General features: G+C 44.3%; 1 protein-coding gene and 1 long non-coding RNA gene across 2 annotated transcripts in view; one reads left to right on the top strand and one right to left on the bottom strand.

The window, feature by feature from the left end:
• Nceh1 (neutral cholesterol ester hydrolase 1) overlaps positions 1–21583 on the bottom strand; it is a 57855-nt gene that overhangs the window by 26091 nt on the left and 10181 nt on the right. The gene's annotated exons all lie outside the window — the stretch shown is intronic.
• Positions 7036–12544, top strand: LOC138806532 (uncharacterized). The gene is made up of 4 exons (XR_011365909.1): positions 7036–7122; positions 9243–9346; positions 10473–10554; positions 12376–12544. It is a non-coding gene; the product is annotated as an uncharacterized lncRNA (long non-coding RNA).

The raw sequence follows: 21583 nt of genomic DNA, 5'->3' as shown, positions 1-21583 counted from the left end.
TGTCCACTTAGAACAAATGAGGGTCTGCCCCCAAGGGATGTGGGGGACGCAGTGGGGCAAGGGAGTTCCCTAGAGCCTGGGTGACACTGGGAATAGACAGAGGCATCATGAGGTACAAAGAGAAAGGATCAAGGACACTGAAGGGTTTCACTAGAGCACGAGAAACAGCGGCACAGGCAGACCGGTTGGGCAAGGTGAGATAAACTCTACTTTTAGATTATTTCATTTAAAGCTGATGGGAAAGCCAGGTGCTCACACCTGTAATCCTAGCTACTCAGGAGGTTGAGATCTAAGGATTAGGGTTTAAAGTCCTCTTGGAGAGGAAAATCCATGGGACTCCTATCTCCAATTAACTAGCAAAAAGATCTAAATGGACCTATGGCTCAAGTGGTAGAGCTGTATCTTTGAGCAAAAGAGGCCAGGCGCTGAGTTCAAGCCCCAAGACTGGCACAAAATAAAGGACATCTAGATAAACAGTACCCCAATGAAGAGATCAGGCCCTGGGGGGGGGGGCATGGGGGGCGGGAAGCCAGCCACAGTGAACTATTAACTATCCTGAAACAAGAGGAAGGTTCAGGAGATGTAGCAGAGGCCTAACCTGGACTCAGGGACACACATCATGGAGGAAAGTATCATTTTACAGGTGGAAAGCAATCTAAAGAGGTTGGAGAAGTGAAAGGAGAATAAAGAGAAAATCAGAATTCAGAAACCAAATGTGCAAGAATGTCAAAGGAAGAGTTAACAATTCAGCATTTAAGGAACCTAAGTGTTGAAAAATGACCATGAACTAGAAAGCCATCACTGATAATCCAGGAAAGTTTCAAGCCTACCATGCAAGTAGAATCTGATGGGCATCTGCTTTGTTCTCATAATTCAGTATGGCTCCCATGGCTTGGCCCACTGACTCCCCTTTCCTCAGGAAATCTTCCCCAAATTCTTTCTCCAGCCCTGAATCTTAATCTAAATATGAAATTCCCCACCCCTACCCCCAGGTGATAGACACCTGAATTCCTCCAAGCAGATGGGGCAGGGGACTTAAAGAATAGATTCCCTGACTTGCCAGACCTGCACCATAAAACTTGGGAGACTCTTTGAACCCTGGAGCTCCCTGTGACTCTGCCCCCTAACCATGACCCTGCTTAGGCCCCTCCACCCCTGCTGCCATTGCGCCTGGTATCTCCTGACTCTCCTCAGGTCTCCATGGCGTTCTGCTTCAACTCTCCATTAGAGTTGATCTGATCTACTGAGGTCATTTTCTGCTCTTTCTTTATTCTAATACCCTCATGACTGGTTCCTAACATAATCCAATTATTTCATATTCTCTTCATGGTTTTTAAGATACCACCTTCTTATTCTCTACTGCTTTCTTTAGAGATTTAGGGGACCAGGTGCCAGTGTCTCACACCTGAGAGTCTGAGATCTGGAGGATCAAGATTCAAAGCCAGCTCAGGCAGAAAAGTCTGTTGGACTCCATTTCCAAGTAACAAGCAAAATGCCAGACTGGAGGCATGGCTTAAGTAGTAGAGCACTAACCATGAGTAAGAAAGATCAATGAACACAAGGTCCTGAGTTCAAGTTCAGTACTGAAACACACACACACACACACACACACACACACACACACACAATTCGATGGTTATTCAATTTTTGGTTATGTCAAGATTTTTGACCTGACACAGTGGTGCCCACCTGTAATCCTAGTACTGAATTAAGAGCATCAAGAGTTCCAGGCCAACTTGAGAAGTATAGTGAAACTCTGTCTCAAAAAACAAACAAAAACATAAAGCCGAGTGCTAGTCACTCATACCAGTAATCCTAGCTCCTCAGGAAGCTGAGATCCAGAGGATCACAGCTCAAATGCAGCCTGGGCAGAAAAAATGTATAAGATTCCATCTCCAAAATAACTAGCAAACCCACTCCCACCAAGCTCTCCAGCTGGAGGCATGGCTCAAGAGTAGAGCACCAGCCTAGCAATGAAGCCAAAAAAGCTCAAGGTCCTGAATTCAAACTCTGGTATCAGCCAAAAAGGGAAGGAGGAGGAAAAGGAGGAGGAGGAAGAAGTGGTGGACTAGGAGGAGGAAGAGGTGGTAGAGGAGGAGGAGAAGGAAGAGGTAGTAGAGGAGGAGGGGGAGGAAGAGAAGGTGGAGGAGGAGAAAGAGGAGAAGGAGGAGAAAGGAGGAACAGGACGAAGAGGATGAGGAAGAGGAGGAGGAGGAGGAAGAGGAGGAGGAGGAGGAAGATAATAGCAAAACCTTAAAGAAAGTAAGATTAAGTGCTCTGCCTAGAGAGAAAAACAAAATCACCCTACAAATGCAGAAGCCAGGGAGATACAGACAGCCTTTGTGTGGGCTGACTTCCTTCCAAGCTCATTCTTGGAGGGAAACAAAAGCCAGAAGCACATTTTCTCAATGTTATACAACCGAGCCATTTGGGCAATGCTCCCTGCCTTGTGACTCAACAACACCCAGACTGGCTCCCCTCCACTGGAGAGCAGGACAAACAGCTCCAAAATGAGAGTCAGATCTGACTTCCACCACTGGCCAAGTCTTCTGTGTAATGCAAAGTTATTACATCACTCTGATCTGGGGTGTGTGTGTGTGTGTGTGTGTGTGTGTGTGTGTGTGTGTGTGTGTGTGTGTGTGTGTGTGTGTGTGTGTGTGTGTGTGTGTGTGTGTGTGTGTGTGTGTGTGTGTGTGTGTGTGTGTGTGTGTGTGTGTGTGTGTTCCACATGCTAAAAATAACAAATCCAGCCTCCTTTCCCTGTGTGTGTGTGTGTGTGTGTGTGTGTGTGTGTGTGTGTTCCACATGCTAAAAATAACAAATCCAGCCTCCTTTCCCTAAATTACTGTGAGAATATAAAACCTCTGGGGTACGTAACAGATCACTCAGAAGATTTATTCTATCACACAGGCCAATGGTTCTTATAGTTAGCAGCAGGTTAGATCACCTGGAGGCTTCTAGAAATTACTAATGCCTCAGCCCCAACCCCACGCCTATTAGACAACAATGTCTGAAAAGGCAACATAAAGTGTGGGTTTGAACTCCCAAGGCACTGCTAAGGGCAAGGTGAGGATCACTGAGGAAATCGAGCCAACCTTGACTCAGTGCCTTTCTGATCGGAACTGTCCTGAGCTTGGATAAGGGACTGCTTTCAAGAAGCAAACATGTTGAAGAATAGACTAGACATGATAGATGATTATGAGTGATGAAGAAACTTTGTTAGAGAACACAGCCTGGCTGAGAGGAAGCAGACAGTTCTAAATGGCTGTCTAACATAGATGAGATGAACTGACTTTGTGTGTGTGTACCAGTACTGGGGCTTGAACTCAAGTTCTAATGTTCACTCTTGGCTTTTATGCTCAAGGCTGGAGGAATACCACTTCAGCCACATATCTTTTTTGCTGGTTAATTGGAGATAAGAGTCTCTTGGACTTATTTATCTGTCTAGGCTGGCTTTGAACCATGATCCACAGATCTCAGCCTCCTGAGTAGCAAGTATTACAGGTATGAGCCACCCAGGGCCTGGCATAAATTCACTCAAATGAGTATCAATAGGCTGTAGAAGGAAGGGACTAGGGAGGGGAAAGCACTTGTCTCAAAGTAGCTGTCTTAATATCTCAGCTCCCAAGTAGGTGGTACCAAAGGATTTCACACAGCACCTGGCAGAAGACCATTTCTGGGAGGGTAATAGAGGGTAATCTGTTAAGGAAAGCAGGAATTACAAGGATGAGGAAAATAAAAATTGGAACTGTGGAGAATATCATCACTCAAAGCAACACTGGGATAATCTTGACACCGGCAGCTCACCTCTGTAATCTTAGCTGCTCAGAAAACTCAGACCTGAGGACTGAAATTCCAAGGCTCCCCAAAAGTCTGAGATTTCAATCTCCATTTAAACAGCAAAAAGCAGGATGTGGAAGTGTGGTTCAAGTGGTAGAGAGCTAGCCTTGAGTGAAAAAGCCGACTGAGAGCTCAAAGCCCTGAGTACAAGCCACAGGAACAGCACTATAGATCTATCTATCTATCTATCTATCTCTATAATCTAATCTAGATATCTATAGATAGATGAGATAGCTCTATCAGGAGCCATCCCTTCATCTATTTATCTATATATGTAGAGATACATATATCTATAGATAGATATAGTGAGATAACATATATAGCTCTCTCTCTCTCTCTCTCTCTCTCTCTCTCTCTCTCTCTCTCTTCTCTCTCTCTCTCTCTTGATACCAGTACTGGAGCTTGAACTCAGGACCTAGAGCTCTTATTTGGTATTTTAGCTCAAGACTGGAACTCTAACACTCAACCACACCACCACTTTTTGTTGTTGTTGTTGGTTTGTTTCATAGACTTTTCTGTCTAGGCTGGCTTCCAATTTCAATCTTTTTTTTTTTTTGATGGTCTTGGGGCTTAAACTCAGGGCCTGAGCACCATCCCTGAGCTTCTTTTGTTCAAGACTAGTGTTCTACCACTTGAGCCACAGCTCCATTTAACTGCCCAGGCTGGCTTCATACTGTGATCCCCTCAAATATCAGCCTTGAGAGCCATTGGCACTCAGCTACAAATGATTCCTTAAATGGCCAAACTCTAATCGTATAGGCAGAGAAAATTCATAGATATCTACGATGTCAGAAGAACCAGGTGCAAATAATAATTAATGGGAATCTGCTCTGTTCTCATTACCCAGCTCTGGTACCTTGGCCTGGCCCCTGACTCCCCTTTCTTCAGGAAATCTTTCCAAAATTCTTCAACCTAATCTCCAGCCTAGAATCTTAATCTAAACGTGGAATTCACCTCCATTCCCAGGTGATCTGCTCCTGAATTACTAGAAGCAGATAGGGCCAGGACTTAAAGAATAGTTACCTGACATACCAGACCTGCACCATAAACTTGGGAGACTCTTTGAACCCTGGAGCTCCCGGTGACTTTGCCCCCTAACCATGACCCTACTTAGGTCCCTCCTCCCCTGCCGCTATTGCCTCCTGTCTCCTGACTCTCCTCAGGTCACCATGGCATTCCGCTTCAACTCTCCATTAGAGTTGACATGGTCTGATGAGATTGTTTCCTGCTCCTTCCCTGTGACTCAGTTTCCTAACAGCTGGGTTGCTGACAGGGAACAGTGTTCCCTGAGGACTCTCATCTTTGTAGGGGATGCTGTATTTCTATCTCCTACACACACACACACACACACACACACACACACACACACACACACACACACACACACACACACACACACACACACACACACACACACTGTCACTGTCTCCCCTCTTTTTCTTCCGGCCTTCTGACAGCCAGTCGGTCCCTCCTGCTTGCTATAGCTCAACAGCAGCCAGAATGCCTCAATGCCATGTAAGGGACGCTAGGCCTTGACGTAGGTCTATAATTACTGGTAAACTGGAAATCTCTCTCCCTCCCCACCTCCTTCCCACTCCCCCGCCTCCTCCCTTTCTTCCTCTCCTCTTTGTCCTTTCTGAAACAGCGGCTTTCAGAGAGCCAGACAGTCCCTCGAGACTACTAACAGGTGCAAAATCCCCCTCCCCATCCATCCCACCCCACCCACCCCTAAACTGTGGCCTGTGCGTGACTGGAAGTCTCCACCCTCACTGGGCCACCGCTTCTGCCGCCTACGTGGGCAGCTTATTCTGCTGCTTATTGACTGGATTGGTAAACTCTGCTGTTAGCCAGCTATTAGGGTCTGCCTGGGCAAAGGCCCACGTTTCTCCATGCCAGTGGGCACTTAGACTCCCCTCCCTCTCCCTTTGCTTTCTATGTGGGACTGCGTATGTCTTTCCCCAGAAGTCTCTGCACAGCCACCTGCCTTACCCAGGTGACCTGTCCCCTGGGGGCAATTCCCTCCCCTTTCTCTGAGGTCACATCCTGAACCTCCCCGGCATGGCTCCTTGGATGGTGGGAGGTTCCCAGACTCTGAGGTCACATTCGCATCCGCCATCACCTCTCCTCCTCCCTGCCCTCTCCCTGCATTAACCTCAACCCCCCCCCTCCCCAGATGTCCACCCCTTCTGCCCACCTCCATCTTGTGAGGACTGGCAATTTGGAATAAACTCTCCTTTTTCCACCTGAAGCCTGCATGGCAGTTTCCTATCGGCCAACCTTACATAATGGTGCTGAACACCCGGAGGGGCTTTTGAGTCAGGAATGGCCGAATTCCCTGTGCTTTTCTCTTTCTGAAGGCGAATCCACATCCCGATCACATCCTTTCGTGGCCCAAACTGCCACAGGAGCTCCATGCTGGGCTTCCCATTTTCACCATTGCTGTTGCCTACAATCCATGTCACCCTGCTCTCCCACCACACCTCTGTTTCTGGTGAGTTTTGACTACAAGTTCCTTGACTCTTTGTCTTTTAGACATGGTATCATGCCAGAGAGCTCCTAAGGCCTCTGCTGGTCACTGTCCATTCTGGGAATGCCTGATTCAGAAATTTGGCCCTCGCTTTAAAGAGACCGAAGAGGCTATGGACCCCTTCCTTCCTGTAACCTCTTTGTGCTCACCAGACTCATTCCTGTGTTTCCAGTGGGGTGCTGCCACGGAAACGGGACACCCTTCTAGGCTGCCTCCTACGATCTCTAGATGTATTTTCCCTTAAGGACTCTGTAAAGCCAAAGTGTCTTATTCTTTTTTCTTATTGCAATAAGGCCTGGTCAATACGTAGACTAGATAATCAGTCTCATTGGCCCCAAAATGGGACTTGTGATTGTACTATTCTCAGAGACTTGGACAATTTTTGCTGTTGCAATGGCAAATGGTTAGAAGTTCTATACATCCAGGTGTTTCTTAGCCTCCGCGCTTGTATTTCCCCCTGCCAATCTTGTCCAACTTTCCCTATCTCCCTGGCACAAGGGCAAACCATTCCTGCCAAGTCACCAGAGAACCTGGAGATTACCCAGAGGACCTGATGAAATTCAGGATGAATTTCTCAATCACCTCAGGGCACATCAGCACTATGCTAAGAAGAAGGGTACGGTTATTCTTAAAACTCATTTTCTCTTAAGGCTGAGGACGGCCCTCAAACCCCACCACAAGATCTGGTGAGCAAGGCCTTGAAGTTTTTCAATTCAAGTTGCTCATCTCTGCTCCTATCTATCTCCTCTAGAAAGGTAACTTTCCTTGTCTTGTTAGGCGTTCATTCTCCTCCTGTCTTCCCACTGCCCCCCCCCCGGGCCTCTCTGCTAGTGCCCTTGAGAGTTGAGACACAGGCAGGGGCCTGGGGACACCCCTAAGTTCACTCTTCAAGGCTAGCCATGCTGGCTTGAATTCTCTTACCTAAAACTGTCTCTCTGTCTCTTCTTGAGAGCACTCTCACAGTGTGTCTGGCTTTTCTGCTTATCTGTCTGCCTGCTTACTTGCTTAACTTTAACTTTGCTCGTATTGTAGAAGTCCCCCGCCTCCCCCCCCCCCACCGCCCGCTGCCCCCATCTGCTTGCTTGCTTTACTTTATAAAACTTCACCAAGCCTTCTTACCATCCCGACTTGTTTTTTGCCATCTTGGCCATGTGGTGGGTTTTCTTGCTACCCCTACCTACCCAAGTCAAGTGTTCAAAGGTGAATTTGTATGCTCATATGCCTTAACTGCCTAGATCTTGTTAGCTGTTTTGTTTATTGGCAAAAGTATTTCCTTGTAAATTTTAAGTTTTCTAACACTAACCATGTAATTCTCTCATATTGGGCAAAATAATTCATGTTGCTTCCAAAAGAGTCTATGGCTAATATTCATTTTTGCATGCCTTAAAACCTATGTGCACAAGTGTGTGTATATGTGTATGTGTGTGTGTGCATGCACATGCATATATGTCTGTGTCTGTGTAAATTTGTTCAAGGTAATCCGGCACTGCAATCAGGAGTTATTTGGCATAACAAATTTTACATTTCTTGAGGACTTAGGGTTTCTTTAAAATTTCAGTCCTCCCTACTATTAAAAATTGAGACTAAGTATCATATATTTAAGTGTAAAGTTTTCTTTCCACTATCAGAAATACCTGACAATAATATGGGTAATAAAATTAGTATTCCTGAAAAGTCCCTCTTGGGATGTAGTAAAAGAAAAAAAATGGGAAAAGCTTTAAAAGGAGAGTTTAAGAAAAAAAAGTTAATCTCTCAGTATAATGCAATTTGCTCTCAATGTAGGTGAGCATGTGTACCATGGCTTAACATTTAACTTTAAATTTAAATACTTTTAAGGTCAAGCTTAATATACTGATGTAAAACCAGCATGGTATGAGTATGTTTTAAATTTATAAGATAGAGGTGATAAGTAAAGTTGGTATGTAACCAAGCTGATTTAAATAAGGTCAAGATTAATACACTGGTGTAAAACTAGCATGTCATTCTTTATGTCCATCTATGAAACTAATTGTTTAAGCCTGTAATCCTAGATGCTCAGGAGGCTGAGATCTAAAGATCGCAGTTCAAAGCCAGCCAAGGCAGGAAAATCCATGAGACTCTTAACTCTAACAAACTATCAGAAAACTGGAAGTGGCACTGTGGCTCAAGTGGTAGAACACTTGTCTTGAGCTGAAAAGCTGAGGAACAGTGCCCAGGCCCAGAGTTCAAGCCCCATGACCAACAACAAAAGAAAGAAAGGAAGGAAGGAAGGAAGGAAGGAAGGAAGGAAGGAAGGAAGGAAGGAATTGTGCACTATTATGTTTGTCAAGTTTTTAATATGTGCCTCCCAAGTATGTAAGACACTTTGGATGCAGAGCTACAAGGACCATTGACTACACTATATTCTTCATCGTAATCAAAAGGCTTAGGGACATCTGCAATGTCTTAATCTCAATTAGTATCCTAAAGTGCTATGTTCAGTTAATCAGTTGCTGTTTGAAAACTCTCACTATGTCTACTGAGTTTTGTCATTACCGATTTTAGCCTCTGTAACATTTAGCCAGACCTGTAAATAAATAACTCTTGCAAGTATTTGTTGGTCAATTCTAAACAAGTTACAGGTAAGTCCTGCTTAACTTTCTTTTTAATCACCTTGTTGCTTTAACTGGGAATTTCAAAGGTTTTGTGGCAAAGGCTCACTTGATTTAAAAATCTCAGTCTGAAGCCAGCCAGGCAAAAAATGTCCCTCTGAGACTCTTCCCGCTAATTAACTAGCAGAATGCTGAAAGTGGCACTGTGGTTCAAGTTGTAGAGCACTAGTCTTGGGCAAAAAGAGCTCAGGGACAGCACTTAGGCCATTGAGCAAAAATGCTAACACTGGAATAAACCATCCCAGCAACCCAGGCCAAGGAACAAAAAATGTCAACTGGGACAAGCCATCCAGCAATGAGCAGACCTCTGGAACAAAGCCAGTCCTGGTGATGAGGGACCAGGAGAGGGGTAAGAGGAGATGATGTCACATTCTAAATGGAGTCACTTTGTGCCTGCCTTTTCACAACTAACCAGAGCTTGGAGATCAAAAGAAAATACTTAATGAGCAGCCTATCTAATATTCATACCTGTCTTTTAACTGGACAGGAACTTAAAGTGAATCTTAGACTTAGGACTGTTAGCCTTGGCAGCTTCTTGGGTCTCCCATACATATTCAGTAATCCAGATATCTACCAAGGCCTCCCATCAGGCCCTTAACCACTCCAATCTAGCCCCAGCTTTTGACTGCTTATTCCTAACCAGTTTACCATGCTCTCCCCTTCCTAGTCACCAAATGTCAGAAGTAGTGGTGGACATTTTCTACCAATTCCAGGACTACCTGGAATGCAGGAGACAGCCAAATTAGCAAAGTCATCCAATTTTTAAGTTTCTACCCTGAATCCTTCCTTCTGCCATTTGTGTGCCCTCTGATATATTTTCTTATTGCTGAGCCCCTGCCTTGTTAGATTCTTTCAGATTTGATCCAAGGACACATACACGCATTCACCAACAAGGAACAGTTACCACCTGCTGCCTTCTCCCGGACCAGACAAACAACTCTACCTTCTAATCCTAACATCAACCCCCTTGCCAGCAGGAAGTAGCCGAAGAGAACCAGCACCTTTATAACTATCAAAAGCCTGGAATGCTAGGTCTGCCTAGCATTTTCTCCATGCCAGGCTGCACATTCCCCTTTGTTTTCCACGAAGGGCTGCACATGTCCTTCCCCAGAAGTCTCCACACAGCACCTGCACACCCAGGTGACTAACACCCTTGGGGGAAGTTACCTCCCCTTCCTCTGAGGTCACATCCTGGACCTCCCCATCATGCCACTTTCAGACCATAGGAGGTTTCCAGACTCTGAGGTCACATCCACATCCACTGTGGCCACTCCTCCTCCCTGCCCTGTCCGTACATTAACCCCAATCCTGCCAGATGTCCACCCCTTCTGCACATCTCCACCTCATAAGGGGTGAACAATTCAGAATAAACTTTTCTTTTTCCACCTGAAGACCACGTAGCAGTTTCCTATTGGCCAACCTTACACCCACTGTCTCCCCAAATCTCCTCTCTCCCTTTCTCTGACAACCTGCAGATGGGAACTCATTTGCCACTGGACCACCTACACCCACCAGCAGACACTTCTCCTGTGAGCAACTCCCTTTGGGCACTGTGAGGTAAGTGTTTGATTTCCCTCTTGAAGGGCCCTCAAGAAGGAAAGTTCCAGTGAACAAGTCCCGGGGCCTCCTCTGGATAATCTGTTTTGGGGGATGCCCAGCCACTTGGTGGAGAACATGCGCTGTTTGTCTCTCTGATCTTGGCTTACCTCCCTCAACATAATTTGTTCTAGTCCCTCAACACGATTTGTTCTAGTTCCACCCAGTATTTTATGCTTTCTAATGGCTGTGTAAAATTCCATTGTATATAGGATCTACTCATCTATGTGGGGCATCTGGGTTGTTTCGATATCGTGGCTATTGTAAATAGTGCAGCAATGAACATGGAGGTGCAGGTGTCCTTGTCATATCCTGGTTCATGATGCTCAGGGTAGATGCCTAGGAGTGTTGTAGCTGTGTTGTAGAGAAGGTCTGTGTTCAGTTTTTTGAGGAACTTCCAGGCTGCTTTCCAGAATGGTGGATGTACAGTAGGGTTCCTTTTCTCTACATCCCCACCACCATTTGTTGTCTGAATTCAGAATATTAGCCAGTCTAACTGGGTAAGATGGTATTCTCAGGGTTGTTTTGATTTGCATTTCCTTTACGTCCAGGAACAGTGAACATTTCCTCATGTGTTTCTTTGCCATTCTTACCTCTTCTTCTGAGAAGTCTCTCCTTAGCTCTCTTGTCCATTTAGTGATTGGTTTATTAGGTTTGGGAGGGATTAGTTTCTTAAGCTCCCTGTATATTGGTATTAGGTCTTTGTCTGATGTATTACTGGTGACAGTCTTTTCTCAATTGGTTAGCTGTCTTTCTGGCTTAGTAGCTATGTCTTTGGCTATGCAGAAACTTTTTATTTTGATGTAGTCCCATTTGTTGAGTTTATTGCCTATCTGTTGTACCCCTGGGACATTATTTAGGAAGTTCCTGCCTGTGCTTATAAGTTCTAATATCTCTCCTACTCAGTCTTGCAGTAGTTTCAGTTTCCAGTCTGATGTTGAGGTCTTTAATCCAGTTGATGTTAGTGCATGGTCAGAAGCAAGGATCCTCTTTTAGTTTTCTGTATGTGGCTGCCCAGTTTTCCCAGTACCAATAGTTGAAGAGGCTGTGTTTTTTCCGCTGTGTGTCTGTGGCTCCTTCGTTGAATATCAGATGAGTGTAAGTATGTGGTTTTATTTTTAGGTCTTCTAATCTGTCCCATTGATCTTTGGGACTTTTTTTTTTTGCCAATACCAAGCTGTTTTGGTTACTATGGTCTACCATAGAGCTTGAAATCTGGTATTCTGGTACCGCCTGCATTGCTTCTTTTGCCTAGAATTGCTTTGACTATTCTAGGTCTTTTGTTGTTTTGTATGAATTTGTGGAATGTTTTCTCTATTTCAGTAAAGAGCATCATTGAGATTTTGATGGGGATTGCATTGAATTTGCATATCATTCTTGGCAGTATAGCCATTTTCACAATATTGATTCTACCTATCCATGAATATGGAAGGCCTTTCCATTTCCTGGTGTCCTCTTTGATTTCTTTCTTTAGATTTCTTTGTAGTTGTCACTAAATAGATCTTTTATATCTTTGGTTAGTTAATTACTAGAAATTGTATTTTTGAGGCTATTGCAAATGGTTTTTCTTTTTCATGATTTCCCTTGCTGCATATATGTTGTTGGCATACAGAAAGGCTACTGATTTTTGTGGGTTAATTTCATATCCTGCTACTTTGCTGAAGTGGTCAATTAGTTCTAGGCGGTTGGGAGTGGAGTTTTTTGAGTCCTTCAGGTGTACAATCATGTCATCATCAAATAGAGATAGTTTAACTTCTTCTTTCTCTATGTGGATTCTGTTAGGTATGCCTAAGAGAACAGCCCCTCCCCCGCTTCCTCTTCATCTGCCTCAAACCAGTAATCACCTGACTGCCAATCACCTGACTGTGAGTCAGCAAAGGATCCCAGGCTCTGAGGTCACTTCCTCATCCACTGAGGACACTTCCTGAACCACCGTGGTCACACCACCAGGGTGAGAGGTCCCCCATCGGCTCTGGTCCCACCTCCTGCCTTTCCCTATATAATCCGGCTCAACAGGACTCTCTCTCTCATTCTCTCTCTCTCTCTCTCTCTCTCTCTCTCTCTCTCTCTCTCTCTCTCTCTCTCTCTCTCTCCTTCTCCTCTCTCTCTCTCTCTCTCTCTCTCCTTCTCCTCTCTCATTTCTCTCCTCTCTCCTCTCTTTTTCTCTTCTTCTCTTCTTGGATGATTACTGGTTTCAGGCAGTGAAGAGGAAGTAGGGAGGGGTTGTTCTCCAGGGCAGACCTAACAGATCCCTTTAATGTCCTTTTCTTGCCATATTGTTCTGGTTAAGAATTCCAGAACTAGGGGCTGGGAAGGTGGCTCAGTGGTAGAGCACTTGCCTTGCATGCTCGAGGCCCTGGCTTCGATTCCTCAGCACCACATAAGAAAAAAACCGTAAGTGGCGCTGTGGCTCAAGTGGTAGAGAGCTAGCCTTGAGCTGAAGAGCTGAGGGACAGTGCCCAGGCCAAGAGTTCAGGCCCCACGACTGGACCCAAAAAAAAAAAAAAAAGAATTCCAGAACTATAATGAAGAGGAAAGGAGAGAGTGAGTAGATTTCATTAGTTTTTGTTTTGTTTTGTCAGTTGTGGGGCTTGAACTCTGGGCCTGGGCGCTGTCTCTTGAGTTCTTCAGCTCAAGGCAAGAGCTCTACCACTTGAGCCTCAGCGCCACTACTGGTTTTCTGGTGGTTAATTGGAGGAAAGAGTCTCACAGACTTTCCTGCCCAGGCTGGCTTTGAACTGTGATCCTCAGATCTCAGCCTCCTGAGTAGCTAGGATTATAGGTGTGAGCCACCAGTGCCCAGATTAGAAGTATTTTTAAGAATTCAAAATACAAACTAAAGAAGAAATCAGGAAGAAGACAAGAAAATGTAAAGAAAGTGGGAAGTTAGTAAAGAAAGCACTGGGAAGGAATTAAGGAAACACAAACTGGTTTCTTTAGATAAGAAAGGATTTTAAAAAGTAAGAATTGTCTTAAATGCTTGTTCTAAAATGGAAAAAAATTAACTACAGAAGGTTCCAGTAAATAGCAGATTGTATGAGTCTGCCTTAATTTCTTATGATATAGAGTTTATTAGTAAAGCTAGTGAACTTGATATGTAGTTAATTTGACTATTATTTTTTAAAAAATTAATCTAGAGATTTTTCCCAATTTAAAAACTAATTGAAAGGTTTTTACCCCCAAAATGAAGATTAATATACTAATGTGAAACCAGTATCCCATCTATGAAAGTAATTGCTGTGTTCTATTAAGCTTGTCAAGTTTTAAACAAAATTCATTTTTCATTTGTTTGTTTATGTCAAGATCACCTTTTAAATAAGTATGTAAAACTATAATGTTATTCTTTGTGGTTTAGTATTTGTTTCCCAAATGTTTAAACTGCCTTAGATACTAAGCTCCTGTGTTCTTGCACTCTTCATTATAATCAAATAGGCTTAGTGACATCTACAGTGGTTTCTATCTTAATTAGTATCCTAAAGTACTATATACACTTGTTTAATCAGTTACTGTTTTAAAACTTTAATAATGTTAAGCCTTGTTTTTACAAACTTGATCATCTGTAGCAATTACAATCACCCACAGAGGGACAGATGACTCTTAAAAGTTTGTCAAATTTGACTATTCGTAAGTTCCAGGTAAGCCCTGCTTAAAAACTATTTCTATTGATCTCCTTGTTGCTGAAATTGGAAAGAACCTTTTCTTGGCACCAACTTTTTTATTGGCACCAACTCACACCTGACCTGTCAATCACCCCTTCCAATGTGGGATTCAGCCAACTGGGGACACATCATCCCAGCAATAAGCAACACCAAATAGGACACTATCCTAGCAAGAAGATACCTTCCAGACCTACCAGGACAGAGCTAGTCCTGGCAATGAGTGACCATCCAGAGACTGTTGGAAAAACTCAGATAAGAGGGGATGGCATTAGATCCTACATGGAGTCACTTGTGCTTGTCCCTTCAAAAGTAATTAGAGCCAGGAAACCAAAGAAAATAGTTCATAAGCATGCCTATCTAATGCCCATACCTATCTATCTCATGGAGTCAGGATAGTTGGCCTTGGCACCTTCCTGGTCCTCCCATTCGGCAGACATTGATAGCCTAATTACAGGAAGTGAAAAGGCCCCCTGCTGTTCCCTTTACCATTCCAATCCAGCCCTAAATTTTACTGCTGGATTTGTACAAAACCAGACCCCACACAATATCTGGCTGTTATTCTCAACCAGTCCACTATGCTCTCTCTTACCCAGTTGTCAGATTTGCCCCCAGTTCAGATATAGCACTTCCTCCTTACCTGTAATGGGCCACAATGCGGTTTTGTGCTCCAAATGGAACTTCTCTGGCTTGTGACCAGGGTGTGTTCTTACGCATCATTCCTATAAATCAGTCCTGCTACCCTGTCACCCTTTTGTCTGATATCACAGTTCTGTCCAGGGGAGATGCTCCACTCATCTGAAGGCCTCCCTAACATTCTTGGGGCTTCCCCACTATTGCCATTTCTCTATTAGCCATGCCAGGTACAGTCCTCAGAGCCAGTGGTATCAAAATGTCACAGGTCCTGTGCCAGGGGCTGACCCAGGAGGTCATAGTACCTTATAGCCCTTACCAAATAGATGTGGGCTTGACTTACTCACTGCTGCACAAGGGGCACTTTTGAGCCTTTTTACAGGAACATGTCATCATGATAGGAGTCATTCCAACAGACATCCTGATGGGATTCCCTCTCATAGTGATCTCCTTGGCTATTAGCATCTTTAACAGTCATCCTCTTACTCCTCTTTCTTGGGCCCAGATTTCTTAATCTTTTTCAAAAGTTTCTCATTAACAAGATAAAAACCCTCACTCAGGGACACCACCTGGGAGCGAGTCAAGGCCACCCTATTACTGCAAGCAACCCAAGGCTTCCCTAACACCCTGCCCGGCTCAGTGCAGACCCAGACCCTGAAGATCCCAGCCCAGTGACTCCTCGACAACCCCTTGTGAGCAGAAAATAGCTAGAAAAGACCATGATGCCCATCATCATCGATCTTTTATATGCCTAATGGGAACCTGTTTTGTTCTCATAACTCAGCATTGCTTCCATGGCTTGGCCCACTGACTACCCTTTCCCCACGAGACCTTCCCAAAATTCCTCAGCCTAGTCTCCAGCCCAGAATTTTAATCTAAATGTTAAATTTCATTTCTTCACCCCCCCATTCCCAGGTGATAGGTGCCTGAATTTTCCTAGAAGCACACTGGGCAGGGGACATAAATAGGTTCCCTGACCTGACAGACCAAAATTCAAGAGTCCCTTTGAACCCTCAAGTGCCCTGTGACCCTACCCCCTAACTATGGCCTTACTTATGTCCCTTCACCCCTGCCATTATGCCATGCCTTGTGTCTCCTGACTCTCCTCAGGTCACCATGGTGTTCTTCTTCAACTCTTCATTAGACTTGATCTGGTCTGTTGAGATTGTTTCCTGCTCTTTCCCTCATGACTCAGTTTCCTAACAATGATCATAAATACTCTTTTGTACACATAGACATTGTACGCATCACACAGGTGATCAAGATTAATAGATGCATACTGCATAAAATACATAATAATACATGACACACTCGTTTGTATGGGTTATTCACAACCATTTGAACTTCAGCTTCTCTGAATCTTACAAAAATAGGATGGGTATTGAAATCATCTTAGGCACACTGTTGGCTCAGAAAAATTGCCACACCCAGAGCCATACAAGAACATGAGTGTACACCCTTGTTTAATTTATTGTGACTCATTCATCTCTGTTATTACTCAAAAACTCAAAATACAACCTCTGTCCAAGCAGAATGTAAAGCTGGGCCTCTCCCATCTCACAAGTTTTGCAGCCCTAGCAAGAAAAAGGCTTAAAATCAAGGTGGAGAAAGGAAGCAGATCAGAAATCCTAGAGTTTGTATTCCAAATCCTACCCTACTGGCAGAATTTACTCTGCCAATAGGTCTACTCAGTTAATCTGAGCAGAACCACTTTGCCTACATAAACATTACCTGATACTGGGCATTGGTGGCCTGTAATCCTAGTTACTCAGGAGGTTGAGAATTGAGGATTGAGGTTCAAAATTATCCTTGGCAGGGAAGTCTGTGAGACTCTTATCTCCAATTAACCACCAAAAAGCCAGAAGTGGAGGTGTGGCTCCAGTGATAGAACACTAGCCTTGAGTGAAAAAACTAAGGGAGTGGGTCCAAGCCCTGAGTTCAAATTCCAGTACCAGCACAAAAAAAAGGAAGAGGAAGAGATGGAGGAGGAGGGTAAAGAAAGGACACTGAAGCTTCTCAAATGTCTGAAACTATATAACAAGACATATAATACTCTGTCTCTTAGATCTTTTACTTATGAATTCTCTTGGTGGTACTAGTAATTGAATCCACTACCTCACCTTCTCACTCACCTTTCTTCCTCCTGGGTGGCACTTTACCACTTGATCTACACTTCCAGCTTTGGCTAGTTAGAGATACAATTTTTTTCAGGTTTTTGTGCCCAGGCTGGTCTCAAACCTTGATCTTCCAGCCTCCTGAATAGCTAGGGTTACAGGTGTGAGCCACCAGTGCCTTACTCTTAACTGCACACTTAATTTTTGTTGTAATCCCATCCTCCCACTTTCCTACTCCACTTGCCTCAGACCTGGAAGACAGAAGCCATGTCTTCACAGCATCAAGTCTAATCTAAATCCTCCCTGTCTGCAATCTTTCTGCCCAGGATCAGACCTTTCTTGTATGTCTGCTAGGGTTCAGATGTCTAAACCTTCCATAACCATTTCTGATGAACCAGACATAAGGTCTGTCAGTTTCAGTGGAAGTTTGCATTGGACAGTGATTACTATTTTGTTATGCTTGCTGTTAAAGAACTTGGTCTTGTTAGGTGCCTATCGATAATGCCTGTAGTTCTAGCTACTCTGGAGCCTGAGATCCAAGGATTCGAGTTCAAAGCCAGCCCAGGCAGACAATTCAGACACTCTTATCTCTGATAAATAAAAAGCCAGAAGTGGAGAGATATGGCTCAAGTGTAAAAAGCTCAAGGACAGCACCCAGACCCTACTACCTGCGCACATACTCTTTCTTCCTTCCTTCCTTTTTTCCTTCCTTTCTTCCTTTCTTTCTTTCTTTCTCTTTTTTCTTTCTTTCTTTCTCTTTTCTTTCTTCTTTCTTTCTTCCTTCCTTCCTTCCTTTATTTTTCTTTTTTCTCCTTTTTCTTTCTCCTCCTTCTTTCCTTCCTTTCTTTCTTTTTCCTTTCCTTTCTTCCCTCTTTCTTCCCTCCTTTCTTCCTCCCTTCCTATCTTCACCCTTCTTTTTATGTACCTGCTTGCTAGTCTGGTATGCCATTGAGAGTAAGAGAAAAGATTCTGGCTAAGCTCCCCTCCCACTCCATGCCAGGTTGCTCCCCTCACCATAGCCTAGAATAGTTTTGTCCTGTTTTGTGGGCGTTGGGCATCAGGCCCTGGCTTGTGGCCCCAGGAAAATTTGCATGTGAACTGCAGATTACTGCCTAAGGGCACCCAGTGGAGGCACTACAGGAAGTATGAAGAGGGCATGCATGCTATACAAAGCCTCTGATTGGGTCAGAGGGCTGACATGGCCCTCAGGCTGTTCAATGACCTCAAGCAGCCTGTAGCTCATTCCTGAAGGCACCTTACTAACCCCTGAACAAAATGTTCCAAACAGTAGCCCTCCCATGTTTTGGGAGCTCTGCTGATCTTTTCCTCAATAAATCATGCTTTGCCACACTTTTATTTGTGGACCCATTGTTCAACCTGATCAACATCAACAAAACAAACAACAGGATCCAAGTGTTTCGTTTTTTTCCCATCTCACTACCACTTGAGCCATGCCTCTGGCCCAGCTTTTTGCTGGTTATTTTGGAGATGGAGTTACACAGATTTTTCGCATCAGGCTCATTTCAAACCTTGATCCTCCAGATTTCAGTCTCCCGAGTAGCTCTGATTACAGAAGTGAAGTCAAAGCTCCCAGAGTTGGGTGTTTCTATTAAAGTGCAGGATCCTCCAAGTTATTGACTCTTCTCCGATCTATGCATCTTTCTTATGAAGCACAGCCTACAGGAAGAAATCAGAACACTGCAGATGTTTAGAGCAAGACTGTCTTAACTGGATTGCCTGCAGGATTTACTTGGAATATAGTCAGTGAGACGTACCCCAAGGGGTTGCCATGGGAATAACAGAGACACAAAGACTCGATCAGAACAGCTCAAGGAGCCAACTTGGGAAAAGTACCAAAGGACAGAACCAGAGAGCAGAACAGCAGGGGAGGGAATTTTGTACAGCGAACAAGGGCTGAAGGTTTCAGTGACCCTGCCATCAACTGGGCTTGGGAATGCAGCTTATCTATTCTCCCAGATTCAAAATGTATTCAGCTTTTTTTTTTCTTTTTTCTTTCTTTCTTTAAGACAAGGACTCCCAATGTAGCCCAAGTCCACCTCCAACTCAAGATATTCCTGCCTTGGTCTTCTGAGTAGTGGAATTACAAGTGTATCCCAGCATGCCTAGTTTATGTTCAACGTGTGTGTGTGTGTGTGTGTGTGTGTGTGTGTGTGTGTGTTGGTTGTGGGGCTTGAAATTGAGGCCTGGGCACTGTCCCTTAGCTTTTGTGTTCAGGCTAGTGCTCTACCACTTATGAACCACAGTTCCACTTCTGGCTTTTTGTAGTTAATTGGATATGCTTCTCATAGCAGAGCCTTTCCTGCCTGGGCTGGCTTTGAACAGAGATCCCTAGGTCTCAGCCTCCTGAGTAGCTAGGATTACAGGCTTGAGCTGCGGGTACCTGGCTATGATGGTTAACTTTTTTTTTGGGGGGGGGGGGAGTCCTGTCATGGGACCTGAACTCTGGGCCTGGGTGCTGTCCCTGAGCTCTTCAGCTCAAGGCTAGTGCTCTACCACTTGAGCCACAGTGCCACTTCTGGCTTTTTTCTTTTTGCTTATGTGGTGCTGAGGAATCGAACCCAGGGCCTCATGCATGCAAGGCAAGCGCTCTACCACTGAGCCACCTTCCCAGCCCTGGTTAACTTTTTATAGTGAAACATGAGTTAGTGATAGAGCACCAGCCTGTCTAGTACAAGGCTCTGAGTTCAGAGCAAAAGTAATTCAGTCTTAATTTACTAAAGGGAAATGTGGGGACACCTGAACACAGCAGTGACATTCAGAGATTATGGGTATTAAAAATTCTCAAACACCCACCACTGTCCAAACATACCCTTTACCTAAAAGCAGTTCTGTATGCTCCCTGTACACACCCTGCCTGCCCGACTTGCCTGCCCCACCCAGGCTACCCACAGTTCTTCTTGAGCCTTCCTGTACTGAGGTTTCCATCCCTCCTCCTTATGACCAAACTCCTCTTCATCATTCAGTGTCCATCTCAAGTGCACCTCTTCTGGATCACTCTGACCAGCTCACTCCTTGCACACTCACTCCTACCTTTGTGCTTGCCAGGGTTTGACTCGAGCTTCTGCTTTTGAAACTTGTTCCTTATCAAGCTTCCAGAGTAATCTCCTTCATCTTTGTTCCCTTAGGTCTAGAATACTACCCTGTACATAATTAGTGTTCAAAGCTGGGCACAGTGGTACACACCTGGAATCCCAGCACTTGGCAAGATAAGGCAGGAGAATTTTAAATTCCAGTTCCAGACAGTGAGATATTGTCAAAACAACAACAAAAGCCTGTTCAATAAACAGGGAAATCCTGTTCAATAAACACGAATGAATGAATGGATGAATGGATAGATGGATGGATGGATGGATGGATGAATATGCAGTATTGCTGTGTTTCTTTTTTCTGTTGCCTCTAAACTCATGCCTTCTAAAGCAGTAGTCAGTTTAACATGTTTTTATGTTAGGCCCTTTATGGAAAGGAAACAGAAACCTAGAGCAAAAGCAAGTAATTCTGAGGACTGGTTCTGCCAATCAATTGTTATGTTCTAAGGGAGGTATCACCAACACTCTCTTTATGGAAGCTGTCCAGGGACATTGAGTGTCTCATTCATTATTCTCTCAGGAAGTTTGTGCTGGCTACATTTTCTGTGCCAGTCTTGGGCTTAAACTCAAGGCCTGGACATTTTCCCTGAGCTTTTCTGCTCAAGACTGGCACTCTACCATCTGAGCCATAGCTCTATTCTGGTTTTAAAGGGGTAATTTATTTGAGATATGAGTCTCATGGACTTTCTTGCCCAAACTAGCTTTGAACTACAATCAACACATCTCAGCCTCCTGAATAGCTAGTATGACAGGCATGAGCTACTGGTACCCAGCTTGTGCCAGGAACTTTGAAGATCTGGGTATACAGATCACGTCCCTTTGACTCCAGAATTTCTAGCTAGGCACAGGAGACAGAATTACTTAAGGAGAGAAATTACATAGACATAATCAAGCAAATACACTGGAAAAGAAAGGAAAGAAAGAACTGGATAAAATGAGAGGAAAACAGGGAGAAATCTAGACTCTATAGTTAGAACAAAATAAAGGTCATGTTCTATGCCTGGGAAAACAAATCCATGAGACTCTTAATCTCCAATTAACCAGCAAGAAGCTGGAAGTGGAGCATGGTTCAAGTGATAGAGGGTCATCCTTGAGTGAAAAAGCTAAACAAGAGCTTGAGGCCCTGAGGTCAAGGCACAATGCCAGATAGAAGAAAAGAGTCGCCGGGCACCGGTGGCTCATGCTAGCTACTCAGGAGGCTGAGATCTGAGGATCACAGTTCAAAGCCAGCCCAGGCAGGAAATTCCGTGAGACTCCTATCTCCAATAAAACACTAGAAAACCGGAAGTGACGTTGTGGCTCAAGAGGTAGAGCACTTGCTTTGAGCTGAAGAGCTCAGGGATAGTACCCAAGCCCAGAGTTCAAGCCCCAGGACCCACCAAAAAAAAAAAGAGTCAAGATTGTAAAACATGCTCCCATAGGTGTACCCACTAGCATAAATTTAGTTACTTGGGGAACAAATGTTTCTTTATATATTTTA

This window comes from Dipodomys merriami, unplaced genomic scaffold (genome assembly GCF_024711535.1).
Source record: "Dipodomys merriami isolate MVZ:Mamm:240054 unplaced genomic scaffold, mDipMer1.0.p SCAF_40, whole genome shotgun sequence".
NCBI lineage: Eukaryota > Metazoa > Chordata > Mammalia > Rodentia > Heteromyidae > Dipodomys > Dipodomys merriami.
The sequence above is the reverse complement of the archived record's forward strand: the minus strand, read 5'-3'. Positions and strand labels throughout refer to the sequence as shown.